The following is a 12,278-nucleotide window of genomic DNA, read 5'->3' on the forward strand; positions in this document are numbered from 1 at the left end:
TCACCTCAAACACACTCCTGGGTGTAGTAATTTGTGGCGGTATAAAATGGAACCATTACATTGTCTCATTTACAGATAATGCAACTGTCAGACTTCAGTATGTTGCTAATATATGGGAAAACTGTAGTAAGTATACAAGGAACACTGCTTATGGAATATTACATTATGTGTGGCTCATACCATACGGAACTAACTGGGGCACTGAATCTATACAAAGAAGAGAATAGTGGCAGGTTTGTTTGACCCACGGAAGAGCAGAAGCTTTGTTTGACCCACAGAAGAGTGGCAGGTCTGTTTGACCCAGGGAAGATTAGAAGCTTTGTTTGACCCACAGAAGAGTGGCAGATTTGTTTGACCCAGGGAAGATTAGAAGCTTTGTTTGACCCACAGAAGAGTGTCAGGTTTGTTTGACCCACAGAAGAGCAGAAGATTTGTTTGACCCACAGAAGAGTGGCAGGTCTGTTTGACCCAGGGAAGAATAGTTGCTTGGTTTGACCCACGGAAGAGTGGCAGGTTTGTTTGACCCATGGAAGAGCAGAAGCTTTGTTTGACCCATAGAAGACTGGCAGGTTTGTTTGACCCAGGGAAGATTAGAAGCTTTGTTTGACCCACAGAAGAGTGTCAGGTTTGTTTGACCCACAGAAGAGCAGAAGCTTTGTTTGACTCACAGAAGAGTGGCAGGTTTGTTTGACCCAGGGAAGATTAGAAGCTTTGTTTGACCCACAGAAGAGTGTCAGGTTTGTTTGACCCACAGAAGAGCAGAAGATTTGTTTGACCCATAGAAGAGTGTCAGGTTTGCTTGACCCAGGGAAGATTAGAAGCTTTGCTTGACCCACAGAAAAGTGTCAGGTTTGTTTGACCCACAGAAGAGCAGAAGCTTTGTTTGACCCACAGAAGAGTGGCAGGTTTGTTTGACCCTGGGAAGATTAGAAGCTTTGTTTGACTCACAGAAGAGTGGCAGGTTTGTTTGACCCATGGAAGAGTAGAAGCTTTGTTTGACCCACAAAAGAGTGGTAGGTTTGTTCGACCCACAGAAGAGTGGTAGGTTTGTTGGACTCACAGAAGAGCATCACTGAAATTCTGAGAGCCCTGACCTGGTAAAACCTTCAAGATAGACGCCACCTCTCCTGTGAAAGCCTACCCACAAAGTTTCAAGAATCAGAATTAACTGAGAAATTTAGTAACACATTGAGGTGACAAAAGTCATGAGGTGCCTATTATTATCATATCGACCCTCCTTTTGCTCAGGATAGTGCAGCTAGTCGATGTGGCATGGACTCAACAAGTGGTTGGAAGTCCCCTGCAGAAACATTAAGCGATGCTGCCTCTACAACGGTCCATAACTGCAATAGTTTTGCCGGTGCAGGATTTTGTGTACGGACTGACTTCTCGATTAAGTCTCATAAATGTTCGATGGAACGCATTTCGGGGGATGTGGGTGACCAAATCATTCGCTCGGATTGCCCAGAATGTTCCTCAATCCAATGGCGAACAATTGCGGCCCGGTGACATGATGCATTGTCGTCTGTAAAAATGCCATCGCTGTTTGGGAACATGACGTCAGTGAATGGCTGCAAACGGTCTTAAAGTAGCTTGAACATAGCCATTTGTAGTCAATGATAGGTTCAGTTGGACCGAAGAACCTAGTCCATTCCACATAAACAGAGCCCACACCATTATGGAGCCACCAGCTGCTTGCACAGTGCCTTGTTGACAACTTGGATCCATGGCTCTTACCAGCTGAAATCGGGACTCATCTTACCAGATCACGGTTTTCGAGTCGTCTAGGGTCCAACTGAAATAGTCACGAGCCCAGGAGAGGCACTACAGGTGATGTCCCGATAGCAAAGACACTCGCGTCGGTCGTCTGCTTCCAAAGCCCACGGCTCCCTAACACGGAATTTCGCCACATTGCCCCAATGGATACGTTCGTCGTACGTTCCACATTGATTTCTAAGGTTACTTCACGTAGTGTTGCTTGTCTTTTAGCACTGACAACTCGACGCAAACGCCACTGCTGTCGGTCGTTAAGTGAAGGCTGTCGGCCACTGTGTTGTCCGTGGTGAGGGATAATGCCTCAAGTTTGGTATTCTCGGCACACGCTTAACACCGTGGATCTCGGAATACTGAAATACATAACGATTTCCGAAACGAAATGTCCCACGCGTCTAGCTCCAACTGTCATTTTGCTTCCAAAGAATTTTGATTCTTCGTGTGGCTATAACCACGTCGGAAACCTTTTTACATGAATCACCTGAGTACAAACAGCAGCTCCGCCAATGCACTGCCCTTTCATTCCTCGTGTACGCTATACCACGGCCATCTGTATGTGTGAATTCCATGACATTCGTCGCCTCAGTGTGTACTATAGTCCCCTACTTATCGCTTCCGTACGAACCACATAAACAGACAATATCAGACTAATTACAGCGCGCACAGAGTGGTCTACCCTGTTATTGTTTCTACTCTACGGACACGAACGCAGTAGGCACGAGTCCAAATGAGAATTACCGTGTGCCATGCACTTCGCTACGGTTTGCAGAGTGTGTTTGTAGGTGTACGTAAGTCTCTTTGAAAAGTTTCCGGGGTGGCCATCTGGCTGAATGCAAGCGTGCAGTTTGTGGACCTGTTGCTGTGGTCTTGTTGCACACTCTCGCTGAACACGTGTGTCGAGCGGAGCGGCTATCACCGGCAGTCTGGAACAACTGCGCCTGCCAACGCTCACCAGTAAATTACGTGCGTAAATTCAATGCAGTCAGCTGCAACAGTCTCGCATTCGCATGTCTCTCGCCGAGGATGTAAACTACTCCACAGCATTAGACCACAAAACATCCCTCCAAATAGGATATAAACCTTATGTTGCAAATGGAACAACGATATCCTTGGCTAACAGAATGTCTCTCCCCTCGTAAAGGATTTGTTTACATACATATTTCAGTACAATAACATTTAAAATGATACCATTATTTAGAGCTTCACCATTTCCTACTCATAATATTTTACCAAATGGCTCCATTTACATCTACATGATTATTACACATTTCACAATTAAGTTCCTGGCACAAGGTTCATCCAGCTATCTTCATCTCTTTTCTCTACCGTTTCACTCTCTATTGGCGCGTAGGAAAAACGAGCACCTAAATTTTTCCGTGCGAGCTCTGATTTCTCAAACTTTATCATGATGGTCATTTCTTCCTGTGTACGCGGGCGCCAACAGAAAATTTTCGCAATCGGAGGACAAAGTTGGTGACTGAAATTGCACGAGAAGATCCTGCTGAAACGAAAAACGCCTTTGTTTTAATGACTGGCACCCCAGTTCACGTATCATGTCCATGGTACTCTCTCCTTATTCGCGATAGCACAAAGTGTGCTACCGTTTTTTGAACTATTTCGATGTCGTCCGTCAGCCCATTTGCTGCGGATTCCACATCGCACAGCAATACTCTAGAAGACGGCGGAAAAATGTAGAGTAAGCAGTCTCTTTACTAGACCTGCTGTACTTGCTAAATCTTTTTGCCAGTAAAGCGCAATCTTCGATTTGCTTTACCAACATTATTTATGTGATGTTCCAATTTAAGTTATTCGTAATTGTAATAGCTAATTTAGCTGAATTTACAGCCTTTAGACTTGTGTGATCTATCGTGTAACCGAAATTTAGCGGATTTCTTTCGGTACTCATGTAGATGGCTTTACACTTTTCATTACTTAGAGTCAACTGCCACTTTTCCCACCATACAAGTATCATGTGTAAGTCATTTTGCAATTGGTTTTTATCATTTGCTGACTTTACAAGACGGTAAATGAAAGTATCATATGAAAAGAGGGCTGCTCCGGTTGCCTCCAATGTCGTTTATGTATATCAGGAACAGCAGAAGGCCTGTAACACTTCCTTGGGGAACGCCAGATATTACTTGTTTTACTCGATGACTTTCCGCCCGTTACTACGAACTGTGACCTAATTGACAGGAAGTCACGAATCCAGTCACACAACTGAGGCGATACATCATAGGCTCAATTAGAAGGCATTTCTGAGGAATAGTGTCGAAAGCTTTCTGGAAGTCCAAAAATATCGAATCAATGTGACATTGCATGTCAATACCACTCATTACTTTGTGAGAACAAAAAGCTAGTTGTTTTTCACAAGAACTATATTTTTTGAATCCGTGTTGGATATTTCTCAATAAATCGTCTTCTTTCAGTTGGTTCATAACGTTCGAGTACAGTATATGTTCCAAAATCCCTCAGATCGCCGTTATGGGTCTGTAATTCAGCGGATTACTCCTATTTTCTTTCTTGCGTATTAGTGTGACTTGTACGACTTTCCAGTCATCAGGTAAGGATCTTTAGAGCGAGCTGTTGGATATGATGGCTGACTATGGAGCTACTGTATCAAAAAAATGGTTCAAATGGCTCTGAGCACTATGCGACTCAACTTCTGAGGTCATCAGTCCCCTAGAACGTAGAACTACTTAAACCTAACTAACCCAAGGACATCACACACATCCATGCCCGAGGCAGGATTCGAACCTGCGACCGTAGCGGTCTCGCGGTTCCAGACTGTAGCGCCTAGAACCGCTCGGCCACTCCGGCCGGCGCTACTATATCAGTGTAGTCTGAAAGGAACTGACTGGTATTCAATCTAGGCAGGAGACCTTTCCTTTGTTATGCGATTTAAGCTGCTTCGCTGCATTGAGGTTATCTACTTCTAAGTTACTCGTTGGTGACAGTCGTTCTAGATTCTAATTCTGGACTATTTAATTTGTCTTCCTCGGTGAAGGAGTTTCGGAAAACCGTGTTCAGTGGCACTGTCATCAGTGACATCACCATTGTTATCGCGCACTGTAGGTGTTGTCGTTGCCTTGCTACTGGTGTACTTTACATGTGACCAGGATCTCTTTGGGTTGTCTGCCAGATTTCGAGACAGAGTTTCGTTGTGGAAACTATTAAAAGCATCTCGCATTGAAATCCGCTCTCCTGGTAAGTTTCGAGCTCCAGTAAAAGATCACCAATATTAGGGATTTTCCTTTCTTTTAATTTTGGCATGCTAAACGCTCACTAGGTCCCAGTTCAACGTTACTTATATAACGTTGTTCAGGGGTAACAAAACTTTGATTCTCAGTATTTCCTACAACAACTGCTGTCACAATCTACTCATCAAGAGATACAATCTTACGAAGAAGACTCAACAGAATGAGACAAATATTAAAGTTGGAAACAGGGCTTACATCTTGAGGTAGCGTAACACATGGAGTCCCAAATACTGACACTATTCATCTGGTATATGCAAAGGAGAGGACGTAGCGACTCCCAACATACTTTACACAATTTTTAACTTCTCCTCATTGTCAGCCCCCACAAAGTGATGAGAGGAAGGAAGTTTATCAGATGGTTCGAATGGCTCTGAGCACTATGGGACTTAATAAAAAATTGTTCAAATGGCTCTGAGCACTATGGGACTCAACATCTTAGGTCATAAGTCCCCTAGAACTTAGAACTACTTAAAACTAACTAACCTAAGGACATCAAACACACCAATGCCCGAGGCAGGATTCAAACCTGCGACCGTAGCAGTCCCGCGGTTCCGGACTGCAGCGCCAGAATCTCACGGCCACCGCGGCCGGCTGGGACTTAATATCTCAGGTCATCAGTCCCCTAGAACTTAGAACTACTTGAACCTAACTAACCTAAGGACATCACACACATCCATGCCCGAAGCAGGACTCGAACCTGCGACCGTAGCAGTCCCGCGGTTCCAGACTGAAGCGCCTAGAACCGCTCCGCCACCAGCGGCCGGCGAAGTTTATCTCTCACTGCATTTTCGCTGTTCTTGTAGTAAAATTTCTGCGTTATGCATGAGGTTTTAATTTATTACTTCTTTACTATTAACTCTATTCGCAACAAAGTTTGCACTGCATCTACGTGTAAAATTATGTAATTGAACATTACATAATACTGAATATGGGGAAAACTGACTTTTCTTAAAATAGAGCTGTATTATGCGTCATATCGATTCTCTAAAGGATAAGGGGGAGGGGTGGAGATTATTAATAACTGAAAACTTACGTTTCATGTAAACACATTATTATTATTACTATCATAGATTTGATGATTTCATGATTATTAGTTTAACGTTGTGACATTTGCCATGATCTTGTGGCTACGTTATAATGGTCCTCGATAATGCAAAAGAAAGGAAGCTGGCGTGGAAATATCGACAGTAGGACGTAGACCTTAATACATAGAAAACTATTTTACCAAAAGTAATGAAAGCAGCATTGAGCCCAACGAAGACTCTTATTCCAGAAGACTTGTTCTTGTAGTATACACAAAATAATTTTACCCATAATTAGTTACAGAATACCGATCCACCTCCCTATCTGCGGTCGCTAGAGCGCACTCCTATGGTCATGCCACAGTTCAATGTTTCTAATATAGCGGTGAAAAAATGCTTGTCAGCAAAAAGTGAGAGGCAAGTGAAGAAAAATGTTGGATGGTATGCAGTTCTTCACCACGGGACTGTGCAATAACATATTTCAGTGAATTCCCGTTTCTTCATAGTATGTCAAAGAGCAAGGAGTGTTAAGCTCGGCGATCTCTTAGCATTATTCGACAGACGATGACTTAAGCACAGCATTCTTGTCCCTATCGCCATCAACAACTCTTAAACCACACTAGCACTCATTGCAGTCATGCACCAAGAAGAATTCCTGTGCATACAAAATACTCACACTTCGTCAAGGAAAGGTATCGTTGCCAATAAGGATGGAAACTGTGAACGTGTAATGGCAAACCAGAATGTCTCACTTACTAATGGCAGTCGCGCCAGCCATTAGGCTAGGTGAGTACCCCTCCGGGCCTCACTCATAAACTTTCGCTGTCACTGATATCTCCACCTATGGTTTACGGTTTGAATGCCGATATTCTCTGACTGTGTATGTACAAACAGCGTCAGAGGGAGAACGGAGTCGGTGCGGGCTGTCCAATATCTCGACACAAGGTATTGATATGAAATAAATTAGACGCAAAGAAGTGAAATGAGTGGCTCTATGGAGATGGAATCAGTGAAGATGAAGTGACACGAGGCGATCTCAGTAGAAATGGTTCAGGTATGCTGAACCAGAGAACCTGCAGGGTAACGAACGTGTAGTGGTAATTGAAAATCCAGTTTCGAATTCCAATCCTGCAAAAATATTCAACTGACACTATACACTATCTGATCAAAAGTATCCGGACACCACGATGTAATGCGGGATTGGCCTCTAGATGTTACGAGAGCCCCGCCAGTACAAAGGGCGGCGGAGAATGCTGCAACTCCAGAATGGGTCGGTCACGAGGGCTCAGCGACTCCGAAAGCGTTCTACTCATTAAAAGTTGTAACCTCCCCACAAAAATAAAATAAATAATATGAGTATGACTCTAATTTAGTGTAACCTCGCCACAAAATTCGTTCTCATTTGTAACCTCCCTACAAAATTCTTTTCACATTAACCTCAACACAAAATTCTTTCTGATTTAATCTAAGCTCAAAATTCATTCACATTTAGCGTAACCTCAAAACAGAAAAATTCCTAAACCTCTCAGCAGTAAAAAAAAAATTATAATTATGTCGTTCACATTCAGTGTAACGTCCCAATAAAAAATGAATTCAGTAACCTGGTAACAATACAATGTAACTAACCTCTCAATTAAATTGTCGCTCACTTATGACTTTTCAATAATTCACTGTGAATTTAACCTGGTAAATTTTGGACGACAGCAGTGCTGCGTCATGGCCCTGAAAGATCATTCTGAACAAAAAAAGCAAAAATTCTTACCTCAATGAAGTCGCCGGATATATCTGCTCTTACAATAAATTTTTCCAGCACAGCTCTGTGCAATGCTGGCCGACCTATCTGTCATTTATGAAAGGAAGCAACTGATTTTTCTATTGCAATAATCGGGATGATCATGGATGGGAGAAATTAGTAAATTCTTTAAATTGAAATGAATGATTGTTAAAAGTTACTTTTTATGAGGAAGATTATTATTACGAGAGTTTTAAAACATTTACATGCGACTTGAGATACCATTACTAGATATGCGCGAGGCTGCTTTTTTACCTTATACAATAATACTCAGGCTCCGGCATCGCTGCACCGCGACCGGCCCAGCCAACACGATACACCAGACTAGAGCAGACCAGAGCAGACTGCAGACTAGCAACAACTTACTGCTACAGCTACACAGTTCCTACTGCAGTCAACACTGCTCTCTGGTCAGAGATTCTCTTATACCTTGCATATCGCAGGCAGCGGATGAGCAATACATCGAAATTACATCTGCTCGTACCTCTTACAAACTCACCTGGGTAACAGATACATGTGACATCTGAACCCTTCTGAAGCGGCCCAGCTCGGCTGTTGGTGACGTGGCTGTTAATTGGAGACGTGAAAGAACAGCCAGAGGTAAAACAATACCAGGCAGCCAGCCTGTACGGACAGGGACGGCCGAGCACTGCGGAGCATGGTTGTAAAAACCACGCGTGGAATACAGTGGAAGGAATCACTCATACTTCCAAATCGGTGTTACAATGGTTGAGCACGTCCCCCCAAGTCAACTTCTACGCAGACAATGCAGAGCGATGCTTGAGGTGGCGTAAAGAGTGACGAGACTGGACAGTGAGTGGATGGCTGGAAACGAACGATTTGGAGTGATGAATCACTCTATACCCTGTGGCAATCCCACGGAAGTTTTGGATTTGCCAAATGCCTGGAGAACGTTGCCTGCCATCTTGTGTGGTGCCCACAGTGCAATACTGTGGAAGTGGTATGCGGATGGGTGTGTTCATCGTGCTTACGGTGTGGTCCCCTTACTATGTTCCAGAAAACGCTAAATGCAGAGAAATACCAACAAATTTTTCAGTATTGTTTACTGCATACAATAGGTGAACAGTTCGGGGAGGATGACTGTGTATACCAGCATGACAAAGCACTCTCTGACAAAGCTACTTAAGAGGCAATGGTTTCTGTACAATAACGTTCCTGAAATGGTCTGTCCAGAGTCCCTACGGAAACCAATGAAACAGTTTTGGGATGAGCTGCAACGTCGAATTCGGTCAAGAATCCACCGTCCAATACAATTATCTTCTCCGGATTCGGCTTTTGAGGAGGGCTGTTATTCCATCACAGACATTCAGACACCTCATTGGAAGAGTGCAGAGTTCAGAACGTGATAAAGGAGAAATATGAGGAGACACCTACAAATGTCCACAGAGCTCTTTTGATTAGCTCAAACTACAGTATTTCGGAACATATGTACAAATTCCTTTTGTTTCTCTCGTCTGTGCCATTACGATGCTTCCCAGCCACAGTGGCTGAGGCATCTTCATGAATGTAACTAAGCGTTTAATTCGACTACATTTCATTAAATTCACAAACTGTTAATCGCACTCCCAATGGAAACTCACTGTTCGCTATTCAGCCCTATGATATTACCCATGGTTAACTTGCAGAGGAAACTAAATCTACTGTGGATTCAACCAAGTGGTCGTATCTGGCTGTAGCATCATTTTCCTCCAAAATGTTTTCTAAGAAGAGAAATTATATTCTGATAAATAAATGTCGTGTGACTAGGGCCTCCCGTCGGATAGACCGTTCGCCGGGTGCAAGTCTTTCGATTTGACGCCACTTCGGCGACTTGCGCGTCGATGGGGATGAAATGATGATGATTAGGGCAACACAACACCGAGTCCCTGTGCGGAGAAAATCTCCGACCCAGCCGGGAATCTAACCCAGGCCCTTAGGGTTGACATTCTGTCGCGCTGATCACTCAGTTACCGGGGGCGGACTATATTCTGATAGGAAACCTAAACAATTCGGTTTCATTTCTTTGTTTACAGTTTACATTAAATCAACAATAAGTCTTCTGTTGGACGCTACTGAGATATGAAAACACATCAGTGTTTGAATGAAATGTCGCTGTGGCGCAGAAGACCTCTCAAGAAGAATAATGTTGGTCTTAGGTCGCGCATATGACTGGCACCCACTACATAGAAAAATCGATTTAGGGTTAGGCGACTCTGCGACAGTTATCGCTTCAGTTATATGGATGCACGGTTTCATAACGATATGTGCTGACAAAATTCACTAGCGTTTCCCGCCGCGTCAAGTGGTTTAAAATCCAGGAGCTTTCGGCCGAGTACTTGTCGGCCATCGTCAAGTGGTGACTGTTTTTTAGTAGCTGCTATCGTCCTTATACAGCCGCGCTGCCTTCTGTGACGTCATTGGTGCCCGCTCCAACGGTAGACAAGGTAGTGTTTTCGTCGCGCGCCCACGATAAAGACGGTCGCCTACAGCTCAGCACACGGATTAGGATCCGGCCGTCGTTAGGTTGGAACGGGCGCTGAGGGCGCGCAACGAAAACATTACCTTGAATCGCGTTGGAGCAGACACCTGTGGTGTCACAGAAGGCAGCGCGACGATTTGAGGGCCGTAGCAGCAGCTAAAAAACAGTCACCACTTGACGATGGCGGAGGAGTACTCGGCCGAAAGCTCGTGGATTTTACACCATTCGACTCATCTGGAAGCCCGAGAATTTTATCAGCGTTTCAGTTGTCTGATACTTAATAATAAATTGACATTCATAAAATATGACATGCTAGAGAGAGACAGAAAAGCGTAATATACCCAGGAGTATTGCGGAATGTGATTGTTTTGGTGGTCCAGGTGTTATAGAATGGGGGAAGACAGAATGTTGCGTGGGAGTACTGGCTTTCAAATAATTGTACACGGTACACAGACCGATCAACTTTACAGTGACACTATACTCCTTCCTCATTTGCTTCTTTTAGGGTGTGGATGCGGCCCTGATTACAATTTCATGGATGACAATGCGTGATCGCATCGAACTGCGTAGATGGTGGAGTTCTTAGAACGAGAAGATATTCGGCGAATGGACTGGCCTGTCCATTTCCCCGATTTAAATCCCATCAAGCACCTGTGGTATGCGTTGGAGAGACATACTACAGCGCGTCCGCGTGCACGAATGATCATTCACCATAATGACCGAGGCAGACGAAACGAATTAATATTTGTACTGCGGCTGGGACTGGAACCCGGGTCTTCTTGCTTGCTAGGCAGAAATGTTAACCATTACACTAACCACAGTACAGGGGTCGACATTGCTGCACGAACTACCTAAGCTGAGTGCCCTCACCAACACAAACTTCAATTCATTTTCCCTTATATATTGTCTCTACTGCCAGGGCTCTCTGATATTGGCAAACATCCCAGCATTGGACGTAATGGGTCGTCCTTGTACCATTGGTGGTCTTATAGATCTTATAATTACGTACAATGCTGGGGCGCCTGCCAATATCAGAGAGCCCTGGCAATAGTGACAATATATAAGGGAAAATGAATTGAAGTTTGTATTGTGGACGGCACTCAGGTAGTTCGTGTAGCAATGTTGACCGTTTTGCTGTGGTAGTGTAATGGTTAGCATTTCTGCCTAGCAAGCAAGACGACCCGGGTTCAAGTCCCAGCCACAGCACAAATTTTAATTCATTTCGTCTCCTTCGGTCATTATCGTAGATAATAAAAAGAGACTTAAATGTCTCAGGGAAACATTTAAATATAAGATCGTCCTTCAGTTGTCAACCGCGTTGGTGCAAGGAATCGAACGCCCTACCGCAAGATATCTTCACCAACTTTGTGGTCAGCATGGGAACACGTCCGTGGTGATCACACACCCTACTGAAGACCATGTCCAACGGACCATCAAAAATCGCCCTGACGTCACTGTAATTATTGTCTTTGCATAAAAAACTGTCGTTGCTGTGGCCTAGCGGTTCTAGGCGCTTCAGTCCGGAACCGCGCTCCTGCTACGGTTGCATGTTCGAATCCTGCTTCGGCAATGGATGTTGTTCATGTCCTTAGGTTAGATAGGTTTAAATAGTTCTAAGTCTAGGGGACTGATGACCTCAGATGTTAAGTGACAGTGCTTAGAGCCATTTGAAGCATTTTAAAACTGTCGTTTGTGTTCGTTTCACTGCGTATTCCTTTCAGTTACTTTCTGTATTATACTGTAGCAATTCTTTCTACGTATGATCCAAGTCTTTTTCAGCTCTGTTATCTGGCAGTGACAAATTACGCGAAAAATGCATTCGTCCTTTAAGTTTTGCGCGCCAATGTATTAGCAGCTGGGCACTTTACGTGTTTCCAGAGGATCAAAGATGCTCACAGAATCTCAAGGTAGTGAGACGTATGTTACCGGCAAAGGGAAATTCCCAACTACCGCCT

At 44.0% G+C, this 12,278-nt stretch overlaps 1 protein-coding gene and 1 non-coding gene across 2 annotated transcripts in view; both read left to right on the forward strand.

Annotated features, from left to right (window-relative positions):
• LOC124788168 (troponin C, isoallergen Bla g 6.0101-like) overlaps nt 1-12,278 on the forward strand; it is a 110,609-nt gene that overhangs the window by 48,937 nt on the left and 49,394 nt on the right. The gene's annotated exons all lie outside the window — the stretch shown is intronic.
• Trnaa-agc lies at nt 11,457-11,529 on the forward strand. Its single transcript has one exon. It is a non-coding gene; the product is annotated as a tRNA-Ala (tRNA).

The sequence above is a fragment of the Schistocerca piceifrons genome, chromosome 3, assembly GCF_021461385.2.
Source record: "Schistocerca piceifrons isolate TAMUIC-IGC-003096 chromosome 3, iqSchPice1.1, whole genome shotgun sequence".
Lineage (NCBI taxonomy): Eukaryota > Metazoa > Arthropoda > Insecta > Orthoptera > Acrididae > Schistocerca > Schistocerca piceifrons.